The following is a 17,022-nucleotide window of genomic DNA, read 5'->3' on the forward strand; positions in this document are numbered from 1 at the left end:
AGACAAAGTCAGAAATGGAGTTGGAACACAGAAAAACAGTAGCATCAACGAATAAAATCCAGTTCTCCGAAAACCACCAACAGAATAGATAAATCACTAGCCAACCTAATCCAGAAAAAAAAGCAAAGCCATAAATACACAAAACACAAATCCTAAGAAGAGGAGCAATGACCATCAAGATAGAGAAAATTAAACAATCTTAAGAGATTTCTTGTAATTCTAGGCCAATGCCCTTGAACACCTAGACTCAAAGATAATTTTCTATGACTTCCCCAAGCTGAGTAAATACACACTGTTTCAGCAGACAAATTCGCATCAAAAATTGAGACCTGCCCCTCTCCGCTGCCCAGCCTTGAATTACCAGGCTTCAAAGGGAGAAAATTCCATGATCATATCCATACACGCCAAAGATGTGTTTACAGAAACCAGCATCTCCGTGGTGTATACGGAGGCACCCCTCCAACGGCAGGAAGATGACCAACCCACTGCCATCACCCCTAGCTGATACTCCGTTGGAAGCACCATCAAACGCAGTGACACACGCACACGCACGCACGCACGCACGCACGCAAGCATGCACGCACGCACGCACGCATGCACGCACCCACGCACGCACGCACGCACGCACGCACGCACGCACGCACGCGCAGAGGAATTGAAACGGAAGAGGTCAAATGGCCTCCACCCTCCAATGCAGATGACTTTCTGGGAAAATCAAGGCTGTGGAAATGGCTAAAACAGTAGGAGGATTCGCTGATGTAGCAGGTGTACCACTAGCACAGAGGAGCAGTAGGCCTCGTTGAAGCCATGACCAAAGAGCGGTAAACAAAGGTAAAACTATCAGGAATTAGCAGTAAATGCAGAAAACTCATATGAGCCAAGCTTTACTTTGGAAAAAGCCAAAGGAGACAAACAAATGAAAACACAGGGCATGTCTTTGGATGGGAACGATGGGTATCCTGAGGCGTCGTCACCTAAAGTTAATTCGTAGCCAGGAATATACCAAAGGCCTCTTCCTCTCCTCCGGGGCCTAGAAAAAGGACTCGAAGGCTCATGTGAGGGAATAAACAAGGAAAGCCAGGAAACGTCTGGAAACCGTTAGCAGTGACAAGGGGAAGGGCTGTCCCTACAGATGTTAAAAAAATCTCAAGTTCCCATAATTCAGAAGAGGTTCTGGAACATAAATAGACTGACCAGTGTCGTAGAAAGTCCAGACACAGACCCACTTACACGTGGGGGGGTTAAGCATGCGAAAGGCAGCCCCTCAAGTCCGGGCGCAGGTGGGCTTTTTGATAAATGGTATTGGGTGACTTGGATGGTCGTTTGGGAACATCAGAATGGATGCCTATCCCCCCATACACCGTAAGATAGACGCCAAATGGATCAGCTATAAATACACGACCGAAGCCATCGATGTACCACAAGAAAACAAATGAATTGCGTTACAGTTACAGTTGGGTACGAGGAAACCCTCGTAAATGCTGTTCTAAATTCAGTATCGGCAGAAGCATGGTCCGTAAATTCAGTTCTTTTGAATACAAAACGTCCCTGGCCACCCCCTCCCCGCCCCCGGAAAAAAAAAAAAAAAAAAAAAAAGAGCCAGGGAAAGACCAATGGCAAGTGGAGAACAAACACTCGCAAGTTGCCCCTAAGGCTAATTGACTTAATATGAAAAGAGTTTCCAGAAATGGGGAAGAAAAAACCTCAAGACCAAGGGAGCAATGGGCCAAAGCCACAAATGCTCCTTTCTCGGGAAAAATGCGCATCCGGGGGCCTCAACATAGAAATAAGCGCTCAGCGTCATTTGTCGTGAGAGAAAGAGAAACCCGTTTTCTGAAGAACCAGTTATCAGCCATCAGGTTGGCACAAACCCAGAGGTTTGACAGCTGATTTTATTGGCCAGGTCCAGGGGACACTGTTGGACACTGTGCCAGACAATACAGCTTATGGTGGCCGTCGGCAGGATCGAACCGTGTGACAGCCGTGTTCCCCGGCTCTGTCCTGGGGACGCGCACACATGCCAGAGCAGGAAGTGACACACGCGGGGTTTCTTTGCAGCCATGGGACTGGAAACTATCCAGACATGTAACTGAGGTCCGCTTGGAACGGGGCTGTTCCAGAGACAGAAACGCCGGTTGCTGGAGGGAACGGAGGACGACGCGCGTTCCAGTGAAAACTGGGTGCAGGTCTGAGAAGTTAGTGCACAGAGATGGTGTCAAAATGAAACACCGACAGAGCAAACTAGAAAGCAAAACAACCAGGAGCCTGCAGGGAGCTGAGGGAGTGGGTGGAGGGATAGGCTGGGGGGGGGGTGCTCTTTGACCTTCGACTTCTGATCCAGATCACTATTTCACATATTTGAACAATTAAATTACAAAGAAAAAGTTCCTGAAGCTGAAAACAAGCTGAGAAAAAGTAAACCTGACTGCATAGTTTACTAATAGTAAACCCCCAGGAAGGGGTTATTTTGGAACACAGTAGGTGCACCACATCCATCCTTAGCGCGACGCAGGACCGAAGCCCACATTTTGATTGGAGCTTAGCGGGAAACAGCTTGTAAAAGACAATTTCAGAAAATTGTGGGAATTTAGATACAGTCTGAGCGTGAGGAAGTTTCGGAGCTGCTTTTAGCCTGGTGTTCTGTTTTGAACTCAATTCGGTGTGATGTTATCACCCTCGTGTAGAAAGCAATTCTTATTTTTTAGAGATGAGTACTGAAGTATTTCTGTGTGAACAGCACAATGACTGCACCTTACTCTAAAATATCTCACTATGAAGTCGTTAAAGCAAGGACGTCAGAGGGTGACAGGTCTGCCTGGAAAGCGGGCGTGGGCTGGCCATGCCGCGTCATCTCTGCTCTCCTACCTGTGACATGTTATCAGTGAAAAATCACAATGACGATTTCGTTAACCGAAATTTCAGAAACAGAGACCTGATGGAAATAGAAAGACGGCTCTTTGGAGGTTGTTGGGGCTGCAGCCTGGGACCCAGGTTCAAGAAGCCCTGGAACTGTGTTGCTCTGGACTGTAAAATGGGGGAACTATAAAATAGGCTTACGGCTGCTCACACGGGCGGTTCCCGAAGAACTTGCATTGGCGCTGGCAAGCCGTGGGGGCTTGCTAAGGTTGGTCAGGGTGTGAAATGGGTGCCTCGTCACAAGGGGAGACCTTGAGGCTGCAAGGTTGCGGTCGCAGCTGCTGTTTTGAGTGTGGCTGGGGTGCCCTGGGTCTGGCGCTGTTCGGGGGAGTTCGAGGTCCCGGTGGGGCAGGGAGGGTCTGACACCAGATGCTCAGGGGCCACCTGCTCCATTTCTGTTTGGGATCACTCCATCATACTGTCAGTTTGTCATCAGATTAAAGAAGGACCAGGAGGACCTGCTTTTGACGATGGACAGGTGGGCGGGCATTTAAGCTGCCCCTTGAGAGGGGACGCGGCATGGCGTGTGAGGAGCCGGGTCTCGAGGGGATGACCGTCTCCTGACCCTTATTGTAGCATCTTCGCTTATGTTGAGAAAAGCATTTCCTCAAAAAAACTAAACAGCTATCGAGGCTCTTTGTCATGAGGCCTCGTTCCTCTTTCGTGCCAAGTCTGAGTTCACCTCCTGTACGACCAGATGGTCTTGTCCCCAGCCAGCAGCTTCTCTGGAAACCATGACTGGTGCCTGCGGGACGCCCAGTGGCTCCTCCGGGCCAGGGAGGCCCACTGGTGGGTCCCGAGCGGGCGGAGGGGCTGCAGGGGCAGGCAGCCTGGCCGGGGGTAGTGGCCTGTCCACCTTGTCACACCTGTGACCTCCTCCAGGTTGTCAGAGGGGGCTGTGGAGTCCCTGGTGCAGCATCAGGTAATGGGCCTGCCTTCTCTCTGAGGGGCCCGTGACAACGGGCCCCCCTACAAGGTCCTGGCCCCGCGAAGCCCATGTCAGCAGGGGTGGCTCTGGACTCGGGTGGGGCTCTGAGCTCCCTCTCATGCTCTTTGGCCCAACGTTTTCTGAAGACTCCAAAGGAGTTAGAGGCCAAACGGGTATAATCCGAGGTCAGGGTTCGAGGAGCAAAGCCAGTGCTGACCTTTATAGCAGGTCAGTGTCTCATCTGCTGACGCTGGTGCCCTCTGGCCCGGACGGGAGATTGTCCAGGCTCAGCGAGAGGAGGGAGATCCGAGCGTCCGAGGGAGATGGAGGTTGGGCTGGAGGGGCGTTTTGGTGAGCAGGGTGTCCTGCGCCTGTCCCCACAAATCGCCATGGACTCTGTGACCCGTGTGAGGACACTGGCCCACACACGTGACCCCAGATGAAAGCCGAATTGTAAAGGGAGGGAACCGGCAGCCCGCTGGGGGGGGGGGGGGCCGGCACTGGGCTGCTCGGAGGGGCCGGTGGGCTCCACTGTCGGAAGGAAGACAGCCGACGTGCCAGGCCTGGGGGGTGCCCCTTCCTCCTCAGCCCCCACGGCTGATGGGCCTGCTTCCAGGACGGAGGAGAGGGGACTCTGAGGGTAAGAAGTGGAGGACGTGGTTTCTAACGCGGCTGCACAACCAGCTGCTACCAGCTTAGCCGCTTCAAACAACACCCCTGGAAAGCTCACGGTCCCTCTGGTTAGCGGTCTGGGCCCAGCTCGGCTGGCCCTGCTCCGGGTATCAGGCTGGAACCAGGCGGTGGGCCTGTCTTGTCTGAGGCTTGGGGGCCTCTTCTGGACGCTGGTGGTTGGTGGGATTCAGATCCTTGCTGTTTTGGGGCTCGGTCTCGGGGAGCTGGCCGGCCTCAGGGCCTGGCTGTGCGGCCCCCTCCGCAGGCGGCTCTTAGGAGGCCAGCAAGGAGAAACCTCTGGGTCTCCGGTTCTGACCCGCCCAGGGGAGTCTTCCGCTGGCTAACTCAGAGTCACCTGCTCTGGACCTCGGTGCCTGCAGGATCCCGGAGTGATGTCCTGTCCTGTTCCCACCCCGGACAGCGTCAGTATGACTTCAACGTGCTGTGCTCTGCCCACGAGCAGGGCGACGTGGCTGCAAAGGGAGGGCAGCTCCTGCCTCCCGGGGCCGGGGCGGGAGGTCAGCTGCAGCTGGGTGAACGTACACGCGCCCAGGGAGCGTGAAGGAGGATCCCGGGTGGGTGCAGAGGTTCCCAGGCCAGGGATCGACCCTGCACCCCCGCAGTGACCTGCACCCCAGAAGTGACACTGCAGCCTCCCTAACTGCTTGGCCACCAGGGACTCCTGACTTCTCTCTTTTAAAGTGTCTGTGCGTGTTCAGGTCTAAGAATAGTGACCAACGCCCACGAAACCATGTGCCATCAAGATAGACACGTCTCCATTATCCAGAAGTTTCCTGCCCTTCCCACCAACCCGCCCACGGAGGCGAGGGCTGCCTGGTTTTTACCGCCACGGACCAGCTTCCGACCCTCGCGCTTCTGCCAGCAGACCTCTCATCACACACGTGGGTGAGTCTGGCGTCTTTCACTCGGCAGGGTGTGTGTGAGACTCGCCGAGCCGCCCGCCCCCGGTGCTGGGCGTGGTGTCTGGGGTCCGCACGCTGGGCCTCGGCTTCCTGTCCTTTCTCTGGGGCAGGAGAACACGCTCCTCCGAGGGCTCAGGCAGGGAGCGGCGGCCTGCGAAGCCTCTGAATCCAGGAGCCTGCGGAGGCTCTAACGTGCTCGCGCCAGTTCCATGGCCCTGGCTTTGCGGGCTCCAGGCCCACCGGCGTCTCATCCTGGCTCCTGAGACGTCCCGCTTCGCTGGAGGATTGAGGCTCAGTCCCTGGGGGCTCCGAGTGCCACTGTCCCCGCAGCTGAGGACACAGGAGCAGCTGAACTTCAGGTCCTGCCTCGAAAGAGCATCACTTCTTCTTCTTCTTCAGCCGTGTCCACAGCATGTGGGAGTTCCCGGGTCAGGGATCGAACATGTGCCACAGCCGTGACAATGCTGCGTTCTTAACCACTAGGCCGCCAGGAAACTCCAGCATCGCTTCCTTTAGAAAGCGGCTGTCGAGCCAGCAGTTGGGGACACTGGCCAGAGGCACCAGGGCAGGGCTGGCCTGAGGGTCTTGACCAGTGAGCTTCGCGACCAATAGTCCTCTGAACTGTAGCCCCCATGTGCCCTCAAAAATCGTAGATGGAGGAGTTCCCATCTTGGTGCAGCGGAAATGAATCTGACTAGGAACCATGAAGTGGCAGGTTCGATCCCTGGCCTTGCTCAGTGGGTTAAGGATCCAGCGTTGCTGTGAGCTGTGGTGTAGGTCTCGGACTCAGCTTGGATCTGGTGTTGCGGTGACTGTGGTGTAGGCCGGCGGCTGCAGCTCTGATGTGACTCCCTAGCCTGGGAACCTCCATATGCCGTGGGTGTGGCCCTAAAAAGACAAAAGACAAAAAAAAAAAAAATCGTAGATGGAAAAGGGTCCCTGCCTCCATATTCTCAGAAAAAGAAAAAAACAAACCCTCAGAAAGACCACATATTGGCTGTAGCAACAATGTGAAGGTGACTGATTTTCCATGGAAAACTAGAACGTCAGAGGGTGAAGGTCCCTGAAGGCCACGTGCAGACCACCCCCCAGTCGATGCATCTGGTTTGAAGTGAAAGGACAACAGAGAAATGGCCACAACACACGAACCACAGAAGGCGAGGCCTCAGCCTTCTGCGTCCAGGCAGGACGCGGGAGGCCGCAGACCCAGGGTCCACTTTACAAACATCCGGCCCCCGAGCCCGCGCTTGGGTGGACTGTGGGCTGGTCGGAATACAGGACCAGAGGCGGCGCACATGCTCTGTGCGCCCGGCGCTGGCCGTGGGTCCTGGGCAGCTTCCGGGTGGGCTGGCCGGCAGGGGGTGAGAGGGGCTGGCGGAGGCCTTCTGAGCACCCCCTTGGCCCCGTGGGCCCCTCTCTGTGAGGACCACGCTTCCTGGGAGGAGGGCGGAGCTGCGGGCTGAGGATCCAGAAGGATGGTGGCAGGGCCTAGAGAGAGGCCAGGACAATTGGGGCGGGGCTGGCAGACCCGTGCCCTGTGCTCCCACTGTGCACGGAGTCGGTGCGGGAAGCAGGTGCTGGAGCCTCGGGCCTGCAGCCGAGGAAGGAGTGGGATCCTGACCTGCTGACAGTAACGGGCAACTGGGTAACTGTTTGCACGTGTTTGCAGAATGGTCTAAGACCTGGCCCAGCAAAGGTGGGAAGGACGCAGTCCTGGTGGCCTTGAGACCCCCTCACGGAGGGCTACAGCGGGGCTCCTAGGAAGAAGCGGGAGCCTCGTCCTTGTCTGGTGGGTGTCGGGAGGCTGGGGTGGGGGAAGTGCAGTGAGGGGCCGGTGGCCTGATCCCAGCCAGACCCTGGGCCTGCCTAAGGGGGATTTCTGATTTCCTACTTCCCTTCAGGAGGAGGTCCCGGGGTGACCACCCCCAGGTGGGGCTAGAAGAGCCCCCAGACCCAGGCTGCAGCCTCTCTATGGGTGCAGCCCTGGGTAACCAGGAGGGAACCCGAGCTCAGTGGGGCGGGGTGGGGAGGGTCCCACAGGAGGCTTTTTGGCGCCAAAACCGCCCTGGGCTCTGCGGCCCGCCCCACACCCCTCCCCACGGCCCTGGGTCTGCACCCGCCCCCCAAGGCAGGGCCTCTCGAAGCGACAGAAGTGACAGGTGGACGTCTGCCTCGCGGCCCTGAATGAGGGCCGGCCTCCCGTGCCTCTTCCCTCCAGAAGCCCAGGGCGGTTTTGGCACCAGAATGCTGGCCCTTTGGGGTTTAGGGCTGGGGTCGGCCGGCCCTTCCAGCCAGCTGCCTCCGTGACCGAATCTGCTTCTGCCTCTGCAGCCCAGGGGGTCAGGCCCCTCCCGGCTCCTCCCCAAGTCCTGACCCAGAGGAGGGGTGACCTCGGTGGCGCCCGGCTGGGCAGTCACCTCCCCCAGATCCTGTTCTCCGCGGGGGCAAAGTGCAGACACAGAGGGGTCAGCTCCTCAAAGGGACGACGACCGCGACCGTCGGGGGAGGAGAGTGAAAACCTTTATTCAGAAACGTCGCGGACGCGGTTGAGGAAAACCCAGGAAGGAGCAAAAGCCGAGCTGACGCAGGACCAGGGGCCCCCGTGAAGTGTAGACCAGGCACCCCCGAGGAAAAGACTTGGTCTTGTTCTCACTTTGCCGCCGGTGGCGGGGCCGGGGCCTCGTGGGGATGGGAAAGAGATAGCACCTTTGCTCTGGGTTGGGGGGCCCCGGGGCCGGGAGGCCCGGGTTCAGTTGGTCAGTGTCAGGCCACGTCCTGAGCCTCTCGAGCCCTTGGCCTGAGGCGGCTGGAACCAGGCGGCCAGCGGGGGCCGTGCTCGTGACCCAGCGCCTGGGGCTGTGCTGAGAAGGATGCTGCAGGAGCTGCGAGGAAGTCAACTCTGAGGGGGGCGTGGCGGCGGGGAGGCGGTCGCCGCTGACCCCAGACGGAAGGAGAAGCCAGGCTTCGGGGCTCTGACTCGGGATCGGGGGCGGCTGACAGGCAGCGGGGAGGGGGATTGCAGCGCAGGTGGCAGGAAGGGCGCCTGCAGAACCCAGGGCTGGGGGCACTGGGGCGGACTGTGCGGGGGTGGGGGTGGGCCAGGCACGGGGCGGCTTTTCAAGCTTCTCCTAGCTGATCGGGTGGGTCAGGAGATTGGGGTCCAGTTCTCACGTTCAGGGCTGAGGCTGGGCCACTAGTCCAGGGCCACCTTCCTGGACACAGTCTGGTAGAAGACGCCCCGGAGCAGGGCCTGGTAGCTGGGCACGCGGAACAGGTGGCGCTCGCCGAAGGCCACGTCGTACTCGGCCGTCTTGCCGGTGACCAGGACGCGGATGTGGGGCTCGTTCACCTGGCGGCCCACCACCACCACGAAGACCTCGAGGCCTGCCCGCTGGGCCTCCTGCACCGCCTTCTCGATGGCGGCCGCCGTGGTGCCCTGCGAGTTGCCGTCGGAGAAGAGCAGCAGTTTCTTCTGGCGGCGCGGACGAGGCCTCGCGGTAGAAGCGGTCACGTAGCCGAGGCATCGGTGACGTCGGTGGCGTCGTTGAAGAAGCCCATGGCGTCCACGGTGCTGGCCAGCACGGTGTAGTTCTGCAGGAACTGCAGCGCCGCGCGCTCGGGCTGCTGCTGGCCGGTGCCGCTGTACTGCAGCACCGCCACGCGCACGTCGTGGGCCGGTCCGTGCGGCCCGCCGTCAGGAAGCGCTCGGCCAGCCGCTTGGCAAAGCGCTTGGTGGTGTCGAAGTTGTGGCTGCCCACGCTGGCCGAGCCGTCCAGCAGGATGGTGATGTCGGCCGGGGAGGAGAAGGTGACTGCGGGGACGTGGCGGCCGTGAGTGCCCGCCCCGGCCCCGGAGGGAGCCCAGCCCCAGCCACCCCGTGGCCTCCAGCGGTGCCCCCACCAGCGCACCATCCTCCCCCTGGTACTCACTCGGGCAGGTGTAATCCGGACACTTCTTGTCTGTAAAAGAGAAAACCCCAGAGTGAGCCCAGCTACCGCGGGACCGCTGTTCCACCTGTGACCTCCCGCCACGGAGAGCGCCTCCATGGAGGGCAGCTGGCCACCTGCCCCCTCCCCCCACCAGGAGGGGTGTCCCTCATCCAAGAGGGGCCCCTTGAGGGGTGGACGGGCCCCCAGGCACCAGCCCGGTGAGGGGGAGGCCAGAGCCCTGGCACAGAGAGGAGGCAGGTGGGCTGTCGCGAGGTGATGCTGACCACGTGCCCACCAGGTGGGCCGCCTGGGCTCGCTCCAAATCTGACCCTGAAGCTCCCTCTGGCCTTTGACCAGCTGTGTGCACCGTGGACTCAGCTCTGACCCTGGCTCGAGCCTGGACGGAAGGTGGGCACCTCAAGGGTCTCAGGCTCCAGGCAATCACTGCACACGCGTGAGGGTGCGCTGGCCCTCAGATCTCTCGCACGTGCGCTCACAGCTCCAGGACGCACCCTGGCCACCAACATCCCCCAGCAAGAGTGTGACGTGCTTGGGGAGGCGCCGTGCTGCTGGCCGGGCGGGGCGCCTGATTCCAGGACAGAGGCACAGGGTGGGCGCGGAGCCGCCTCGGCCGGGGGACCCCGCGCCCACCTATGCAGATCTGGGTGGTGATGTTTTCAGGAAGGCGTCGTCCAGCAGCTCTGCGTAGTTCTCCTTGACCAGCGAGATGCCCGGCCGCCCCGGGGTCACCAGGCCTTGGCAGGAAATGACGTTGAGTTGGTCGGAGCTCGCGGCTAAGCCAAACACATCCTTGATGCCCACGGAGACCACCTGGGGGGAGGCACAGCGTTGGCACGGCCCTTGGCGGGACCGTCCCCCTCGTGCTCCAGGGCGCCGTGGCCGCACCTGGATGTCGGGCCGCAGAGCACGCTCAGCGGGGTGGTGTCCTCTGGGTGTCTGAGCGGCCGTCCGTGATGACCAGGGCGATCCGGTTGTTCTGAGTGGGGGCAGCAGCTGGCTCCGGGTGTACTGCAGGGCCTCGCCCGTGAACGTGCCTCCGCCCATCCACTGCAGCTTCTTGATGGCTCTGCGGGGCCACAGCTGTCAGGGCCCGGGGCGGGGGCTGGGGGCAGGTGCGGGCAGGGCAGGAAGGGGGCCGGCCTCAGGGGGGCCCCTGGGACGACGTGTGCAGTCCACTGGCCGAGTGGCCCACTCACTCCTTGAGGTCCTGGGCGTTCCTGATGTTGGGGTCCCTCAGGTCCACGTGCTCCTGCATCTGGTTGTGACTGTACTGCACTACGCCCGCATGGGACTGCCCAGGCTCAAACTGCACGGACAGACGCGGCGGTCAGGGAGGCTCCCCAGGCCCCTGAGGCGTCGTGCCCCTCTGCAGGCCGCCCCTCCGCCCACCACCTGTCCCAGGTTCCCCTGGCCCCAGGCGCCCGCGGCGACGCTCACGTTCTGGTGGGTTTGAGAAGCAACGTGTCTGTCCAGGGCCCCAGCCCCGGCCCTCTCCTCTCCAGTGTCAGGGGCCCAGGGCCCCTCACCTTGACCAGCTCGTCCTGCTCAGCCGGTCGATGACCTTGACGATGAAGTCCTTGGCGATCTCGAAGTTCTGCAGGCCGATGCTCTCAGAGCTGTCCAGCACGAAGAGGATGTCGATGGGGCCGCACGTGCACTCTGTGGGCGGCGGGCCGTCAGCCTCGGGGCGCTCCCGGGACCCCTCCGGGCGGGGCTGGAGGACCCGAGGGAGGGGAGGACCCGGGCCCACCCTGTCCCCGGTGTGTGGGGAGAGGACGGGCGGGCCGGCCCCGCAGGGTCGCGCGAGCAGGGCGAGGGCCACTCACCACAGCAGGCTGGGGAAGAGGAGAGAGAGGTTACGAGGGTGAGACCGAGGCCTCCAGCCCCCCCCAGCCCCGCCCTCAGGACTTTCCCCCGGGAGGGGGAGCCCGCGCCCCGCCTCCCCGCCCGCCCAGCGCGGGACGTGCTTGGGCTGAGGACGCTACTCAAGAAGCACTCACAGCACATCTTCATGACAATGTCCAAAATCTCGCATTCCTGGGAGGGAGGGGACACAGCGGCGTGAGGCCCTCCAGGTCCCCACCCCTGGGACCACAGCAGGGGGGGGCTGGGGTTCTCGCTCTGCCCACGAGGGCCCGCCTTTGGGACACGGGCACTTGATGTGGTCCCGAACACGTGGCTCCATGGTCATCGCCTGTCCCCTGTGTCATCGCGTGCCGCTGCCACGGTCATCACCTGTCCCCCATGGTCATCACCTGTCCCCCCCCCCAGGCCATGATGTGCTCCTTGTCACTGTCGCAGCTCCCCACCCCCACAGGATCCTTGGTCAGAGCGGTCGGCCCCCACAGACATTCACAGACACCCCACTTACATCTGGCCCGGTGGTCCCACATGTCCTGGGGGTCCCTGTTAGGAAAAGGACAGAACAAGGGTTGTGAGGGCAGACCCTGGGGCCTGCTCAATTCCTGAGCTGCGGGTCTGCACCCTGGGGCTGCCCCCGCCTCCATTTAGGGCCCCTGAACACCTGGGGGGAGGGGCCTTCTGCACGCTAACGGCTGGGGCACCTGCTGCTGCCATCCACTGCTTGACAACTGCCTGACACAGCCTCTCCGGGGTCTGTGGGCACACGGGCCAGGGCCCCGCCTGCAGCTCACCCTCACTGCCGGGCGGGGGTGTTCCCACTGCTCTAACAGTGCCACCTCCGTGGGCAGGTGCCCCCCCACTGCCGCCCTGTGCCCGCCACGCCTCACCTGGAGGCCTGCCCTCCCCCTCTCTGTCCCAGGCCCTCCACCCCAAACCGTGGTTCCCCCATCCCACCTGCCGCAAGCCCGCCTCCCAGCCTTCCCCGAGCCCTGCTCCCGAACCCACCCCCCAGCCCTCTGCAGGCTCAGGTCGGGTGCCCGCCTGCGGCACTCACCTGGGGGCCTTCAGGGCCTCGGTACCCCTTCGCTCCATTTGGCGCCTCGGGGAGCGACGTCGTTGTTCTGGGGGCACCAGCACCGTGTCACTGGCATGAACGCCTGCTGCGGGCCTGTCCCCTCGTCCCCTGGACGCCCGGCCCGCCCTCGGAGCCGCCCTCCCTCCTCGGCGGGTGGGGCTCCCAGCCTGCGGGGGGCTCTGCACTTACGTCCTCTCCGGGTCCCCGGCTTCTCCTTCGTCCCCCTTGAGGCCGGGGTAGCCTTTAAGTGCCCTGCAGGTGACACAGGAGCAGGGTTAGTGTGACCCGCTCAGGGTCCGGGAAGAGCAGGGAGCCCAATCCCAGAGGGGGTGGTCAGTCCAAGGGGCGGCCGGACGGAGACGGCGAGGGCTGGGTGGTGCGTCTGCATGTGTGTGCTTGCACAGGTGTGGGAGCAAAGGGCTGTGTGTGTGTGTGTGTGCGCGCGTCTGTGTGAACGGGTGTGTGTGTGTGTGGTGTGGTGTGAGTGTGTGTTGGGTGTGTGTGTGGTGTGTGTGGGTGTGTGTAGTGAGGTGTGTTGAGTGTTGTGTGTGGCTGTGGTGCACCGCGTTGCTGCTCCAGCAGCTGAGGGGGTGGATGGACTGTACTCACGTTTATCCCGGGAGTCCCCCTGCTTGCCCGGATAGCCCTGCAGGGAGGCAGGGACCGTCACATGGGCTGGGGGGCCGTCACACTGGGCTGGGGGGGGACAGTCACACGGGCTGGCGGGGGTGGGGGACAGTCTACCTGCTGGGGGGGCGGAGGTCAACACCCGGGCTGGGGGGGTGGGGGCAGTCACACCGGTGCTCGGAAGGGGGAGGCCGCAAGGGACAACCCCAGCCCTCAGAGCCCAGTGTGCCCAGCTGGCCGGAGGTGGGGGTGGGTTCAGGGCACTCACGGGGAAGCCAGGGAAGCCCTCGGTGCCGTTTCCGGGGGGGCCGTCTTCACCCTGGGGAGCAGGACGTGCGGTCATCGTGGGACTCGCCCCGGGCCGGGCGCCACCGGACCCCAGGGGCCCCCAGGGCAGCCCCCCCACCCCCGGGCCTGCCCTGGGGCCCGTGTCACTCACCCTTTCCCCCATCAGCCGGGGGTCTCCGGGGGTCCTGCCGGCCCTGGGGCTCCCTTGGGGACCCTAAGGAGGAAGGCGAAGTGGACCCAGGCGGCCAGCCACACGGGCTCCGAGGCCGCTCGGAGGGAAGAAGAAGGAGACTTTGGCGGCCATGAGTCTTGGCCTAGCAACAGAACTCACTAGAAGGACTAACCATAACCCGGGGGCGGAGCAGCCTTCAGGCCCTCAGAGGCACACCTGCCCGTGACACAGGAGGGACCAGAGGAGGAGGTGACGGAGCAGGGCAGGGTCCCCGGGGTCGCTGGCGGGCACTCAGACGCAAGAACCCGGAGGAACAAGCAGACTCGGCCCCGGGCGCGGCCGCCGCAAGCGAGGTTAACAACGTGCAGAAAAATTCTGGAGGGAAACGACAGAGAAGCCCTGGACCGGGGGGGGGGGGGGGGCAGAGAGCAGGCGGGGGGGAGGGAAAGGGAAACTGGAACGAAATGAGGAGACTGTTCGCGTCGCTCTCTCTCGGTGGGCGTTTGGATTCAACTCTTTCCGTATTTTCTGTGGTTTCTAAATCTCCCCAAGTGCACGTGGACGGTTAAGGAATGAGACGTTTCCATTGTGCCAGAAGCACAGGGGTTTCTTCCAGGGAAGCCCTGGGCAGCGGGCTGGCATCTTAGGTCAGGGCTACCGCCTGGGTCGGAGGCAGCGGGGGCACTCACCTCAGGCCCTGGGGCCCCTCGTCTCCGCGGTTACCCTTTCGGTTCCAACGGCCCAGAACTCGCCCTGCGAGAGATGACACCCCCGTTGGCCCTCGCTGCCCCCATGGCAGGCCTCTGCCCCAGACGCACCCCTTGCTGGCCTGCCTTTCTGGTCCAGGCTCTGGGTCCCCTGAGCGCTCCATGACCACCCCAGGCCCAGGAAGGAGAGCCAGCTCACATCACCTCTTGAGGGCGGCCCCTGCCTGGGCCCCTCTGGGGCCCCACCAGCAGGACTTTGGACTCAGAGGCCTGGGCACGGGCCCTGCCATGAGGGCCCCTCTGCCGAGGTCCCTCTTGGCCGGCCTCCCCTCCACTCCCGTTATCCCGCCCAGGAGGCTGCTCTGGCCCTGCTGCCCCACCACGAGGAGGCAGGAGTCCAGCCGCAGTCCTGGCCCTGGCGTTTTTCAAGCACTCGGCAGACCAGCCACGGGGACCAGCAGCCCCAGCGTGGGACACAGGGCTCACAGGGTAGGCCCGGGGCCCTGAGACCTCCCCGGGGCAGGAAAAGGACACAGGAGGGGCTGGCCTCGTCTGGCGGTGCCTCCTGGTCCCTGGGAGTGCATCCTGAGAAATAGGGACTCGGGGACCGGCCCAAGACAGAGCAAGACTGCGCTCGGGCCAGCTGGGCTGAGGGCAGCGCTGGCACCCACAAGGGCGGGGGGGGCGCATCCCGGGGTGGGACGAGGGCGGTCGGCCTGGTGAGTGGCGGACAACGGGACCCTGTCTTCCATTTCTCCTGCTTCCGCCCAGAACTGTCCACACGGATACCTGTGTCCCGGGGTCTGGAGTTGGCAGGGTCGGGGTGGGGGGGGGCAGCACAGAGCAGAGCCCGGGAGCTGGGATGTCAAACGCCCAGGGGCATGCTGCCTGGGCTGGAGGTCAAGTCCACAGTGGACTGTTGAGGTGGGTCACAGGCTGAGGGGGGACATGGAGCCTCCTCCCAAAGGAAGCAGCCGCTGCCAGCACCACCTGGGGTCCCCGGGCCTGGGGCAGGCCCCCCCCCCCACGCCCTGTGGTTTCCTTGCATGTACGGTGACTATTAATTGCTCTGAAATGAATGCTGCCAGGGCTCTTCAGGGAACCCGCATGGTCCCGGCTTCTAGCGTTTTGTGCGACCGCAGTCTTGAAGAGCTTCCTGAAAGGCGTGGTGGGAAGGACCGGGTTGTCCGGGCAGCTTGTCTGGAGCCCCTGGAGCCCCTGGGCTCGCTCTGGGAGGCAGCCCCGCCCTCCCGTCCAGGAAAGCCAGCAGGACCAGCCTGGCCTGAGGCCACAGCGGTTAAGTCGTGTGGACTGAGCGAACCAGAAGGAGGCAGGGCAACAGCCGTTCCAGAAAAACATGCGTGGGCGGGGGGGGGGGAGTCTAAACATGACCACAGTGCATTTAATCCCCGGCAAAGACGGCAACCGCGCACCCTGTGACTGCTCACTGAGTCAAGCCCGGGCGAGCCTGCCATTCTCCTCACCCTACAATCGCCACTCCAGACGAATAAAGACGGAGCAAATATATAGTAAAAGGGGTGAGTGCGTTTGCAAATCTCTGAAAACCACAAGATTCCAGAGACAAGGTCGGGATGCAGCTGACAACTGAGGCACCTGCAGGTGGGTGTGGGCATCAATGTGGGAACACGGAGCCCGGCGGGAAATGAACACCTGCCCCGGCGGAACCACGCCCGTCTTCCCATAAAGAGCCAAACCAAGAGAGGAGCAGAGACGCTCGTCCGGAGTCTGACCCTGGCTCATGCTGGCAAGGGTGTGGACAATAGTGTGGACAATAGGTGAGAGCTAGATGGGTGCAGTCTATCTACCCCTGGGCGGGGAGTAAGGGGGCAGAGAGCTAGATGGGTAGAATTGTTTGGCAAATGGCAACTCACACACACACCATTGGGGCCAGGACATTTTATCACTAAGAATCTACACCCTGGATCTAGCCTTGGAATTTCTTCAGAACGGCTGGCTGGATGGGTGGATGGATGAGCAGGTGGTGGGCAGAGGGGTGGATGGATGGATGGACGCCTGTATCCACAGATAGAAGATAGATGGACAGACAAATGGCAGGTGGACGGGTGTTAGCTGGACAGATACACATACACACACAGATGACGGATGGATGGGTGGACGGATAGAAGGGGGAGGGATGGCTGTTTGGTGGATGGGTGATGGATGGATGGAGGCTCGGCGGGTGACGGGTAGCGGATGACAGATGGACAATAGGTGAGAGATGATGGACAGATGGGTGATGGATGTTTGGTGGGTGACGGGTAGCGGATGACAGATGGACAATAGGTGAGAGATGATGGACAGATGGGTGATGGATGTTTGGTGGGTGATGGGTAGCGGATGACAGATGGACAATAGGTGAGAGATGATGTTGAGACAGTGGGTGACGGAGGGCTGCATATACAGTGGTGGATGGACGAATGGATGGACAGACGAGCCGACTGAAAGGCAGATGGATGTTAATACATATCACAGTGTTTCCATAAAGCAAATACGGCAGACACTCTCCATCTGTGCTGCCAGGGATGACAAGCCTCAGGAATCAGACCCTTCCGGGGGTAACAGGGAAGAGGCCTCATCGCAGGCCAAGGCCAGAGCTGACCGAGGACCCACTCCGTCGGGGCTGTGGCCTGGCAGGCGCCCTCCCTGGACGAACAGCACCCCCTGCGAGCACTGGACCACCTCGCCAATCTGAGTCAGCCCCCCGGCCCCCTGCCCCCGCCACCTACAGCTACCCCTGCACCCCCAGGTCTCCAGGCCATGCCCCCTGCAGGAAGCACCCCAGGTCAGAAGTGGAGAGAGACCCCCTAAATCTGCGAGCTGATCCGAGCCAGCAGCGCTGACGTCATGCGGACGCCCTGTCCCTCCCGCAGCCGGGCTTCC

General features: G+C 61.8%; 1 pseudogene across 1 annotated transcript; it reads right to left on the reverse strand.

The window, feature by feature from the left end:
- Window positions 1-7,937: 7,937 nt before the first annotated feature.
- On the reverse strand, window positions 7,938-12,715 carry LOC110259172 (annotated as a pseudogene). The gene is made up of 13 exons (XR_002341360.1): window positions 12,642-12,715; window positions 12,517-12,579; window positions 12,307-12,373; window positions 11,954-12,005; window positions 11,761-11,795; window positions 11,390-11,426; window positions 11,216-11,224; window positions 10,916-11,048; window positions 10,586-10,695; window positions 10,285-10,455; window positions 10,020-10,210; window positions 9,369-9,398; window positions 7,938-9,250 (listed from the first exon to the last, which is right to left on the reverse strand). The product of XR_002341360.1 is annotated as a collagen alpha-1(VI) chain-like (transcript).
- Window positions 12,716-17,022: the final 4,307 nt, after the last annotated feature.

The sequence above is a fragment of the Sus scrofa genome, unplaced genomic scaffold (assembly GCF_000003025.6).
Source record: "Sus scrofa isolate TJ Tabasco breed Duroc unplaced genomic scaffold, Sscrofa11.1 Contig944, whole genome shotgun sequence".
Lineage (NCBI taxonomy): Eukaryota > Metazoa > Chordata > Mammalia > Artiodactyla > Suidae > Sus > Sus scrofa.